The 13,430-nt window shown below is 39.2% G+C and overlaps 1 pseudogene; it reads left to right on the top strand.

The window, feature by feature from the left end:
• The first annotated feature begins 849 nt into the window (after nt 1–849).
• Nucleotides 850–2,669, top strand: LOC126946508 (eukaryotic translation initiation factor 4B-like; annotated as a pseudogene).
• The last annotated feature ends 10,761 nt before the right edge of the window (nt 2,670–13,430 follow it).

Here is a 13,430-nt window from a genome sequence, read left to right as displayed (position 1 = left end):
GGATATTGATTTTCAGGCATATTCTTCTGAGGTTAGAAAATTACTTGTCGCCAGATACAGTGGCTCATGCCTGTTATCCCAGCAGTTTGGGAGGCCAAGGCAGGAGGATTGCTTGAGTTCAGGAGTTTGAGACCAGTCTGGGCATGACAAAATGCTGTCTCTACTAAAAACACAAAAATTAGCTGGACGTGGTGGTGTGCATGTGTAGTCCCAACTACCCAGGAGGCTGAGGTGGGAGGATTGCTTGAGCCTGGGGTGGTCAAGGGAAGGGTTCTTGTTAGTCCAAAGTGTAATATTATAATATTATGGTGAGGGGAACAAAACATAATTAAGGAAACGTTTCCCCTGTACTTGCACTCCCACATATTATCATTGTTTCTCATATACCACAGATGCACTCTTTGATAATATATTTGGTATTTGTTCTTTTGCAATCTTCTAAAAATGAAAGCCAGGCATTGGCAGTGTAAAATACCCACTCCTCCCATCTTATATCTGAAATTAACTCTGTAAGTAGGGTGAAACCTCCTGCGTGGCACAAAACTATAGGAAGAAAAATAAAAGTTGTCTTCATTTCCTGAAACTAGGAGGTTGTGGCTGCTTCAGCAGAAATACTACTAAATTGGAGCCACAAAGTCACTATTGTCAGCAAACCTCTACCCATGAAAATCTTGAGTAACATGTGGAGGAAGGGAGTCTGCCTGAATTTCACCTTCATCAGCAGTGCTTACATTTGTCTGCTTACATGCTTTATCATTTTATTCCCTGCTACTGATCCTCATTTACTGTCCAACCCCAGTGAGAAAAGCTTCCTGAGAAACACACCCAAAACTCTTTCCCTCTTCCAACATGGTGGCCTCAGCAAAAAAGAAGAAGAAGAAGGGGAAGACTATCTTCCTAACAGACTTTCTGGCTGAGGATGGGAGGACTGGTAGAGGAAGCACCTATATTTCCAAACCAGTCCCCTGGGCTGATGAAACAGATGACCTGGAAGGAGATGTTTCAACAACTTGGCACAGTAGTGATGATGATGTGTATAGGTCGCCTTCAATTGACCGTTCCATCCTTCCCACTGCTCCACGGGCTACTCGGGAACCCAATATTGACCAGAGCCGTCTTCCTAAATCACCACCCTACACTGCTTTTCTAGGGAACCTATCCTATGATATGACAGAAGAATCAATTAAGGAACTCTTTTGAGGATTAAATATCAGTGCAGTGCCTTTACCACGTGAACCCAGCAATCCAGAGAGGTTGAAAGGTTTTGATTATGCTGAAATTGAGGACCTGGATTCCCTGCTCAGTTCCATGAGTCTCAATGAAGAGTCTCTAGGTAACAGGAAAATTCAAGTGGACGTTGCTGATCAAGCACAGGGGAAAGACAGGGAGGATCGTTCTTTCGGCCATGATAGAAAGAGGGATTCTGACAAAACAGATACAGACTGGAGGACTCCTCCTGCCACAGACAGCTTTGATGACTACCTGCCTAGAAGAGGTGATAATAGCTTTGGAGACTAGTATCGAGATCGTTGTGATTCAGACCGGTATCACGATGGGTATCGGCATGGGTAACGGTATGGCCCACACTGGGATATGGATTGATACGGCAGCCGGGATGGCTATGTTGACCGAGGCAGCAGAGACTATGATAGAGGCTATGATTCTCGGATAGGCAGAGGCAGAAGAGCATTTGACAGTGGGTGCGGCAGAGATGATGACTACAGAGGAGGCAGGAATGGCTATGAAGACCGATACGACAGATAGGATGATCAGTCATGGAGCTCCAGAGATGATTACTCTCGGGATGATTATATGCGTGATGATAGAGGTCTCTCCCAAAGACCCAAACTGAATCTAAAGCCTCGGAGTACTCCTAAGGAAGATGATTCTTCTGCTAGTACCTCCCAGTGCAGTCAAGGTGCTTCTATCTTTGGAGGGGCAAAGCACGTTGACACAGCTACTAGAGAAAGAGAAGTAGAAGAACAGCTACAGAAGGAACACGAGAAGTTGCAGCGTTAGCTGGATGAGCCAAAACTAGAACGACAGCCTCGAGAGAGACACCCAAGCTGGCAAAGTGAAGAAACTCAGGAACGGGAACAGTCGAGGACAGGAAGTGAGTCATCGCAGACTGGGACCTCCGCCACATCCGGCAGAAATGCACGAAGGAGAGAGAGAAGTCACTAGAAAATGAAACACTCAATAAGGAGGAAGATTGTCAGTCTCTAACTTCTAAACCTCCCAAACCTGATAAGCCCCTAAAGGTAATGCCAGCCCCTTCACCAAAGGAGAATGGTTGGGTGAAGTGAAGTTCTAAACCTCCTGCTCAATCTCAGAGCTCAGACACAGAGCAGAAATCCCCTACAACTGGTGGGGTAAAGTAGCTCCAGCTCAACCATCTGAGTAAGGACCAGCAAGGAAAGATGAAAAGGAAGTAGATGGGATGAATGTCCCAAAAGGCCAAACTGGGAACTCTAGCCATGGTCCAGGAGAGGGAGGGAACAAAGACCACTGGAAGGAGTCAGATAGGAAAGATGGCAAAAAGGAAAGACTCCAGATCTGCACCTGAGTCAAAAAAACCTGAGGAAAATCCAGCTTCCAAGTTCAGTTCTGCAAGGAAGTGTGCTGCTCTCTCCATTGACGGTGAAGATGAAAACGAGGGAGATGATTAAGCCGAAGAGACCTCGACATCCTGTGCTTTATCCTAATTTATCTCCACCCTGGAACATTCGAGAGCAAGTGAAACCTCTATCCAGACAAGACAAAATAAAACTCACCATCTCCTGGACCTTTATTACCTTATTTTTTTTTTTTAAAAAAAAGGAAATTATTTTGCATACTGTTGCAGCCTTTAAAGTGCTGAAATAATTGGAGAATCGCCAATATAGCCAGGGAGAAAGAGACTAGAGATTTTTACTGGAAAAATTGTGGTGTGTTATGTCACCATGCAGTTGCCAGTGTAATGTGAGTGCCGAGGGGCCTCAATTTAGCAGAAATGGTAATGACAGTGATATAAGGTCTGGAATCTGGTTGGGCAGTAGGGGAGGGAGGTATAAGGAAAAGTGTGAGATTTCTATTGTTTAGTTTTTATCCTATTGTGATGTATATGAATTCTCAAACATTATCTGAATAAATTTTCCACTCTTGGAAAGGTAGATTTAGCCTCAGGTTGTTTTAGTCTCCAGGTGGATGCCAGCAGCTCCTCCTATTTAATTCTGAGTTTGGGGGCCAACCTAGGGGGAATTCCTTCATTTCTTTTTTTTACCCCATGAGTTGGGAGTGAGTCTATAGGCCATAAAGAATAGGACTGCATTTGGTTTTTTTGTTTGTTTTTTTTTTAATATATGAGTATGCTTTTTTTAAATTATTTTTTATTATTATACTTTAAGTTCTAGGGTACATGTGCATAACGTGCAGGTTTGTTACATATGTATACTTGTGCCATGATGTTGTGCTGCACCCATCAACTCATCAGCACCCATCAACTCGTCATTTACATCAGGTATAACTCCCAATGCAATCCCTCCCCCCTCCCCCCTCCCCATGATAGGCCCCGGTGTGTGATGTTTCCCTTCCCGAGCATTTGATCAAAATAAAGGGGAAAATCGTGGTTTGAAAAGAAGCTTTTGGGAGGTGATGAGTCATTTTGCACCAGGTAATAGGGGAAAATTTTGTGACCTCCAGCAAACACATGAATGGTTATTTCCTGGAGCCAGAAGCACTTGGGGGTCATAGTAATTCCCAATGTTTTGTGTGTCCTGGTTTTCCCTTTCTAAACACTCTCCTTTTTGAAAGTTCGAATATATCCACATTCTGTTGAAACCTTGAAACTTTAAAAATTCAGACTCTTGTCATCATCTTAAGTTCTTCATGCTACTCTTAACCTCTGAAAAAGCAGTCTCTAAGTCACAGAGATGATCTCTTGGGCATTGTCTCTCTCAGCCATGGAGAGCTGTAAAAGGAAGAATCTCTGCTTTTCTCAAGCAAATTGGTTTCTTGTCTTTTGGTTCTTACACCTGCCTGCTCCTGATGCTTTGACCCCCTTTATAGATCAGAGTGCTCTAGAATAATAGTGGTCTTGGGTGGTGAATAAAGGTGGATAAATAGGGACAGGGACAGTTAAATTGGGAGCCCTTCTTACAACCTTGATGAGTTTTTCCCCCCCAAGTTTCCTTCTCCACTGAAATGCCACACCAATGCTTGTTGGATTTATGAGGTGGTCAAACCAATTTGTTGTTTTTTCTTTTTCTTTTTTTTTAAAGCTTCCCTTGAGAGAATAAATGGTAATGGAGAGAACTATTTAACAAGGTCCTGGTTTCTCTTGCAACACAGTAGCTAAACGTGCCTGCTTTTATGTGAATTTTTGTAGGGATCAGTTTGGTAGAGAGTATTAGCAGAGAAATGACATCTTGATCTTGGTTTGCAAGCTCTTCTCCCATCAGTCCTAGATTAGGCCCTGTTCAGCCATGCAGGGGTGTTGGTTTATGCATGCTGCAGCAGTGGGCATAATGAATATAATTTACCCAGTGGACAAAGGTGTGTACCAAGTGAATTTAAATAATTGGTGTGGATTGGCTGGCAGCTAAGAAGTGGGCTTTTAAAGATATACTGAAGATTGGAAGGTTTTTAAAAGAAAAAAAAAACATGGATTTTAGATAATCAAAAGCTAGAATTTGGCATCTTCATATCTATTCTCCTTCGAAGTAGTTGTATCCAAAGCTGTTTTTCGCTCTCCCCTACTTTGCCCCTGTTAAAATAGAAACAGGAATTAATTAATGGCCCGCTCCTGAATACATGCAAAATTTGTACAAAAAATATCTTCTATGAAAATAATCTGTAATCTGTAGACTTATTACATGGGAGACACCTTGAGATATAAAATCCCATCCTTTGGGTTGTGGCTTTTTTTGCTTTCTCCAAATAAATATGATCTTTGAAGTTCAAAAAAAGAGAGAAAGAGAAAGAAACACATCTAAAAGGGGGCCACGTGAGCTTCCTTAGCCTGATGTCAAACTTAAGTGTGGACCAGCCCCTCAAACCTACACCAAAATGAACTACTTTAAGCAGCAAAATAATCATCACTCTTCAGGGCACTGAGTTGACTCAGAAAGCAACTCTGTAGTTTGAGACGATTATTAGTTGGCCATCAAAGCTGAGTTCAAGTTCCACTAGATTGAGAAAGCTACAGGGAAGACCAAAGGCTCCTGACCTGTTAGAATGTACTGGCATTTTGAGCTCTTGAAATCAGGTTAAATAATAGTTGATAATAATACTACAAATGGTCCTCACAGCACTTCCTTTTAATAATGAATGGCACTACAAAATGAAGTCAAGATCTATATCACTGGGTAAGGCAAAAATACAGAAATTTTTTACACTGTGACGATTGACATAAGTCCCACTCCCCAAGTCTTGTGGCTATTATATATATATATATATATAAAATCTCATAGATAGAAGGACCCTAGAGGTCATTTGGACTAGCCAGTTACGTTGTTGAAATATCTCGCATTTCACTTCTGATTAGGGACAGTGAAGTGATTTATCATCTTTACCTGGCACCACGTAGGCAAAAAGGCATCTTGTGGGCTGAAAGTTTTCCCAGGTTGAAGAGTACTTCCTATTCAGGATTCCTAGGGAACAGAGTAATCTGGTTTTTGCCTTTATCCTTCTTTTCTGGACCTCTTCAGTTTGAATACTCTGGTATTTTATTCGACTGTGGTCCACTCTGGCTAAATTATAACAAGTTAATTACATACTGAAATCTTCTGAATAGCAGTAAGCTTTATAGTCTGGAAGTGAAATATCTATAACTGGAAAATACTATAAGGCTTGTGTTTTCTTGGTCAAGGACCTGCAATAATCTATGAAATTTATTGTTTGTGGTATTTTCTCAAAGATTGTCTCCTGGCTGCTAGATTACCACTTTTTCAATTCACCTTCATCCTGCTGGCAACAGTGCTTGTTGATTCCCCACCCGTCTGCTTTTCATTTACAGGATGAGATGCACAGGCTCTGTATTGAAGCTAATCTGGCAGAGCTTGTCATTGCTATCTAGGAAGAAAGTGAATTATGACTCTTATCATGTCAGTGAGGTAAGCCTATTTTTGAGACTTTACTGTACTTGTGTATATTATTGCAAAAGAAAAATGGTGTATGACCACTGACCCTGAGGATATTATTCGTCCTGGAATTCAAGAATACTTGAATTCTTATCTCGGCTTTTCTACTGATTTCGTGTACATGGTGTTTCTGTCTTGGCTTTCTGAACTAAAATGGAAGAAGTTATTATATCCCTCTTTCCCATAGTAATATCACAATTTATTTGTTATGTGGTGTTTTCCTTTGCTCCAATCACTTAAAAATTATCAATATGAAATTAGCCATTGTGTAGAATTGTAATGCTTTAGTAATAGTTCTTCATGTATCCAAACTTCCTCTTCTTGTTGTATTATCCCTCAATATTGTGTACAAAGCCTTTTCTCCTTAAGTAACCTAAGGCTTAGAATTTAAATTATGGTATTTAGAGGATTTTATTTATAATTCTTTCTCTTTTTTTTCTTTTTAGCCAGTCGGTTCTGAACTTCCAAGTTTGATGACAAAGGAAGCTGAAACTTTACTCAACATGAATGTCATGGCAGAAATAGATGTGTAAGATCCATTTTTCTACTCTTCTTTACTGCTTTTTTATATACCACCTAGTTGTAAGGCCCTGTATTGTACCTGTACAGTGAAGATTGAGGTAATAGCAGGTTATTTGCTGAATAACTTTTCAGTTAAGTGAATGAAGTCAGATGACTTATGGTATGCCATCCATATCTTCTTATTGCTCTAGTCATGCTTTTTCTCCTCTGTCTTAATATTGACTAATTAAAGTCTAGTCTCAATTAGTAAAATTTTTTAAAAATATTTAATTGTTTTGCTATACATACAAGATACGTCAGAGACCTGTTTGGTGAAGTAGAAATTCTTTGTTCACACATTTGCAAATGACGACTGATGAAATAGTTAACATATTCTTCTCTTAAGTAAACTGCTGTTTATTTGGCAGTTGCTTTCTTTATAAACTATAAAAAGAGGAATCTTATTCTCTGACTATAAGATCACAAACTGGAATACATATCTGATTCATTGGGCTTTTACTTTAGTTACCATGTTGAATAACAGAACTTTCTTAAAACATGTGGTTAAGGAACTGTAGAGAGTACTTAAGGAAATATTTTAAGGGACTCGTCCATCAAAAAAATGTATGAATGGATTAATCATCAGCATTACCACATTATTCATCTGCTTGATTTTCTCTAATATTACTTTATATCCTAGGGGATATTTTTATACCATAATTTTTATCATCTTTTCATACCATAATTTTATGGCTATGGGTTGCATTTAATGAAAACATTTGATAAATGGAGAATCTGTACATTTTACACTGTGACATGGATAGGTGTCTAAACATTAAATGTACTACTGTCTAAATATTGGATAGGTAACCAAATTTTAGCCATATGAAGAAATCACGCATTCTGACTGGACTGAGTAAGATAGTAAATAGCCATAATTATGACTGGAAATTGTAAGAGGATCAAAAACAATAGGGCATCTGCTTTGTAAAATTATCTTTATTAAGCTCTTTCTCAACCTCCTGGGAATAGCAAGGAACCCTAATTCCTAGCAGATAATTGTCTTTAATGCTGTTCTTACAAATCTCTTTCTTAGCTTAGTGAGGTATTATTATTGGTGTTTCTATTTTAAGACAAAAAATAAAACCTTTCGACTTTCCCATAACTGTTTTCTCCAACTATGAAAGATCTCCAGATGGATTATTTTTTGTCATTGACCATTAAGTAATGGGACTAGACCCTGATAGGCATTCACTCTTGTTAAATTGTTTAGCTAAGATGACTTGAAAGAAGTGTTCTTTTCTTTCTGCCAGACAGACTAGGCATGTTTGATGAGTCACATTATTCAGATTCAAACACTCGTGTTTAAATCCAATATTTACTGCATTTGCTTCAGTCTTGGCAGAAAACACTGGTCAATATTTGTTCAAGCTAAATGACAACTGGATCCATATTGTACAGTTGACTCTCACTGTACTATTGATTTTCTGCCTCTTGTCTAAAGATCAGTTAGCAAAGACAACTACAGCCTCTACAAAATTTTAAAAAGTATAAACATTATTTTCTCTATTTTGTTAATCTTCAAGATATAGGTTTTTTTAACTAAAGTGTTTAACTTAATCTCTAAGAATGATTGGCTGAAAAAGACATCAGTGTTTTCTCTTCCTATCTAGAGTCTGTGTTTAAAGAAAAATGAAGGAGAGAGAACTCCACTTGAAGCCAATGGAAAAAGAGGTACAAAAGCATACTTGTGGAGGAATAAGAAGACTTATATCTTAGTCCCAACTGCATGGTTTACTATCCAGATGACCCTGGGCAAGTCACTAAATTATCTGAACCCAAATCTACTCTTGTGTGAACCAATGATAATACTAACTGCTTTTCTTGCTTTGTGAGCTTTTGAGAATATTAAATAAAGTAGAATATGAAAAGGACTGAAAATTACTACATAAACTTAAAAGATCATATATTATCATGTCTCTGATTTTAAGACAAAAATTAGAAAAATAATATCATCAAACAGATGTACTGTAAAATGATGTTGGGTTTTTCACATGACATGCAAAGAAGTTCTTTCTCAGAAAGTAGTTCTTTTGTTATTTACTAAGCCTAGTCCTCCACAGTCAGCTTTAGATTTTTATAAGAAGTGCATCCTGCAAAGATCTATATTCTAAGATGTTAATGCTATTCCTAAATCCAAAACAGCATTTTTACATAATTATATCACAGATCTTTATTATTCTCCTATAGAAGCATCAAAAGGGTTGAAATAGTAGATATATTAAAGAAGGCTGATAGTAGCGTCTAAGACCAGAGGCCAGTGTGCATTATTCATAGTTAAAATGTCCTTCCAGTTGGCTGTATGAATGTCTTCTTTTGAGAAATGTCTGTTCATATCCTTTGCCCACTTTTTGATGGGGTTGTTTGTTTTTTTCTTGTAAATTTGTTTGAGTTCTTTGTAGGTTCTGGATATTAGCCCTTTGTCAGATGAGTAGATTGCAAAAATTTTCTCCCATTCTGTAGGTTGCCTGTTCACTCTGATGGTAGTTTCTTTTGCTGTGCAGAAGCTCTTTAGTTTAATTAGATCCCATTTGTCAATTTTGGCTTTTGTTGCCATTGCTTTTGGTGTTTTAGACATGAAGTCTTTGCCCATGCCTATGTCCTGAATGGTACTACCTAGGTTTTCCTCTAGGATTTTTATGGTATTAGGTCTAACATTTAAGTCTCTAATCCATCTTGAATTAATTTTCGTATAAGGAGTAAGGAAAGGATCCAGTTTCAGCTTTCTACTTATGGCTAGCCAATTTTCACAGCACCATTTAGTAAATAGGGAATCCTTTCCCCATTTCTTGTTTCTCTCAGGTTTGTCAAAGATCAGATGGCTGTAGATGTGTGGTATTATTTCTGAGGACTCGGTTCTGTTCCATTGGTCTATATCTCTGTTTTAGGACCAGTACCATGCTGTTTTGGTTACTGTAGCCTTGTAGTATAGTTTGAAGTCAGGTAGCGTGATGCCTTTGTTCTTTTGTTCTTTTGACTTAGGATTGTCTTGGAGATGCGGGGTCTTTTTTGGTTCCATATGAACTTTAAAGCAGTTTTTTCCAATTCTGTGAAGAAACTCATTGGTAGCTTGATGGGGATGGCATTGAATCTATAAATTACCTTGGGCAGTATGGCCATTTTCACAATATTGATTCTTCCTATCCATGAGCATGGTATGTTCTTCCACTTGTTTGGGTCCTCTTTTATTTCACTGAGCAGTGGTTTGTAGTTCTCCTTGAAGAGGTCCTTTACATTCCTTGTAAGTTGGATTCCTAGGTATTTTATTGTCTTTGAAGCAATTGTGAATGGAAGTTCATTCATGATTTGGCTCTCTGTTTGTCTGTTACTGGTGTATAAGAATGCTTGTGATTTTTGCACATTAACTTTGTATCCTGGGACTTTGCTGACATTCATACAGCCAACAGACACATGAAAAAATGCTCATCATCACTGGCCATCAGAGAAATGCAAATCAAAACCACAATGAGATACCATCTCACACCAGTTAGAATGGCAATCATTAAAAAGTCAGGAAACAACAGGTGCTGGAGAGGATGTGGAGAAATAGGAACACTTTTACACTGTTGGTGGGATTGTAAACTAGTTCAACCACTATGGAAAACAGTATGGCGATTCCTCAAGGATCTAGAACTAGATGTACCATATGACCCAGCCATCCCATTACTGGGTATATACCCAAAGGATTATAAATCATGCTACTATAAAGACACATGCACACGTATGTTTATTGCGGCACTATTCACAATAGCAAAGACTTGGAATCAACCCAAATGTCCATCAGTGACAGACTGGATTAAGACAATGTGGCACATATACACCATGGAATACTATGCAGCCATCAAAAAGGATGAGTTTGTGTCCTTTGTAGGGACATGGATGCAGCTGGAAACCATCATTCTTAGCAAACTATCACAAGAACAGAAAACCAAACACCGCATGTTCTCACTCATAGGTGGGAACTGAACAATGAGATCACTTGGACTCGGGAAGGGGAACATCACACACCGGGGCCTATCATGGGGAGGGGGGAGGGGGGAGGGATTGCATTGGGAGTTATACATGATGTAAATGACGAGTTGATGGGTGCTGATGAGTTGATGGCTGCAGCACACCAACATGGCACAAGTATACATATGTAACAAACCTGCACATTATGCACATGTACCCTAGAACTCAAAGTATAATAATAAAAATAAATAAATAAAAAATAAAAAAATTAAAAAAAATAAAATGTCCTTCCAGACAGGGAGAGATTTTTTAAGGGATACAAAGTAGCTAGATAGGAGGAATAAGTTCTAGTGTTCTATACCACTGTAGGATGATTATAGTTAACAATAACACATTGTTTAGTTTCAAATAGCTAGAAGGAGGATCTTGGACATTCCCAACACAAATAAATGATAAATGTTTGAGATGATAGATATGATAATTACCCTGATCTGATCATAATACATTATATGTATCAAAACATCACTATGTACCCCATGATTATATACAATTACTATTTTTCAAAAAATTTATTAGCCTCTGACATACTTGGGAAAAAAGAAAGTAAAATAAGGCTTTAAAAAAGACACTCCTCCATAATGCTGTGATGTATTTAACAGTGTAAGACTTGTGAATTATACTTTGTCATATTCCCTGTCCTTCCACGTCATGTATAACACAACACTGCCTCCACAGACAAGCAGATGGTACAAAACATGAAAACTCCCCTGCTTTCCCTGTTAGATGAGGTGCTAATAAGAAACTCTGGAGAAAAACTTTGAAACTGTAATGACCTTCTTTTGGATGATCTGAAGAACCCATCGGATGTCTCATCAGATTTAGGTGACCATGATTATACAGGCCTAAATGTTTAGGCCTGTATAATCATGGTCACCTAACATTTTCAACATTAGGTGTTGCAAATCCTATGGAAAACTTCGAACCTCAATTAGCCACAGAAACCAACTATTCCCTTTGCTCTTTCTCAACCCTCTTGCCAACTTTATTGAGGAGTCTACTAAAATTGACCCATCTGTTTGAATTTATTTTTAGATCCTCCTCCCAATCCAGCTTCCTTCTGGAAAATACACAGGACTTGACTATCTTTGACTGTCTAGTGTATTTCCCTCCATCTCTTAACCTCTGTACCTTAAAAATTATAGTTAAAATTGTTACCTCCTGGTACCAGAACAAGGTTTCATGGCTGGGATGAAATTCAGACCATATAAAAAATATTAGAAATACATCAAAGTTGGAGGGGATTAAAAAAACTTTTTAAATGAACATTTTTCCAATACCTTATGTGAGTCTAGAATAAAAAATTCTGTTAAATACCATATGTTATAGCAGTTTTCTAAATAATTAGCAAATCCATGTAGCTTGATTTTGCTTCTAGCAAATGAGTTATCTCATTCCAAAGTTTCTTGGGACAATTAGATCTGTTTTTGGAAAGCAAGATTTAGCCAGGCGTAGTGACTCTCACTTGCAATCCAAGCTACTTAAGAGGCTGAGGTAGGAGGATCGCTTGAGTCCAGGAGCTCAAGACCAACCTCGGCAACATAAGAAGATGCCTACCTCAGAAAAACAAAAAAACAAAAAACAAAAAACAAAGGAAGGAAGGAAGGAAGGAAGGAAGGAAGGAAGGAAGGAAGGAAGGATCTTTTTTTGTTAATACAGTCATGTGTCACTTAACAGGGATATGTTCTGAGAAATGCATTGTTATGCTATTTTGTCATTGTTTGAACATCACAGAATACACTTATTTAGTAGAGGGAACACTTTAAAATGTGCAAGATTTTACATTTTGAAAATGAAGGTATAGATCATCATGGCAAACGAGAGGAATGACTAGATTGCAGCTCAGACTCGGACGGACAGAGCAGTGTAAGAAGGCTTGCATTGTGAATTTTAGCTCCAGATTGACTGAAAGAACAGACCAGCAATCACAAGAGGAGCCACAAATCTGCTGAAGGAAGCAGACTGTTCCTGCAGGACCTAGGAGACACCCCAAATATTGTGAGTTCCCCAAAGGCAGAAGTGGGAAAGGGGGAACCTCCTCTCCCAAACACATACCCCCACTGGAGAAACTGAATGTCTGTTTGCAGAAGAAGTTTCTGACCTTACCTGGAGCTGAGTCAATTTAGAGATCCAAGCAAAATACAGGGGTAGAGGAAGCAGCACAAAGGCTCTGGGAGCTTACTGGGTCCCCAAGCAGGCCATTCCTGCCTGGGACCACAGGGATCCATTGGGAGGGTGGCCAGAGGAGCGGGGCCAGATGGTGAGGAAAACACCACAAGGAGAGGGAAATCTCCAGCTGAAATTCATAACAATTTGAATGGGGCGAGAAACCTCCTGGCCAGAACTCAGGGAAGGGTGTGAATTCAGTGTACAGACTCCATAGATAGGGGAAGAACCAAACTGTTTTTTTTTTTTTTTGCAGCTGGGAGGTACGTATCCTGGGGCAAGTTCTCAAGCCTTGCTCACCCACTGTCTGAAACAGACTCAGGACTGCTAGATGGGGCACGGTGGGAGTGAGACCAGCCATTTTGTTTGCATGGGAGCTGGGTGAGGTCTGTGACTGCGAGCTTTCCTCCACTTCCATGACAACTTGCATGACTCAGCAGAAGCAGCCATAATCCTCCTAGGTACACAACTCCATTAACCTGGGAACCTCATCCCCATCCCCCACACGGCCACAGCAAGACCAGCCCAAGGAGAGTCTAAGCTCAGATGTGCCTAACCATGCCCCCACCTAATCGT

This window comes from Macaca thibetana, chromosome X (assembly GCF_024542745.1).
Source record: "Macaca thibetana thibetana isolate TM-01 chromosome X, ASM2454274v1, whole genome shotgun sequence".
In the NCBI taxonomy this organism is placed as follows: domain Eukaryota; kingdom Metazoa; phylum Chordata; class Mammalia; order Primates; family Cercopithecidae; genus Macaca; species Macaca thibetana.
The sequence above is the reverse complement of the archived record's forward strand: the minus strand, read 5'-3'. Positions and strand labels throughout refer to the sequence as shown.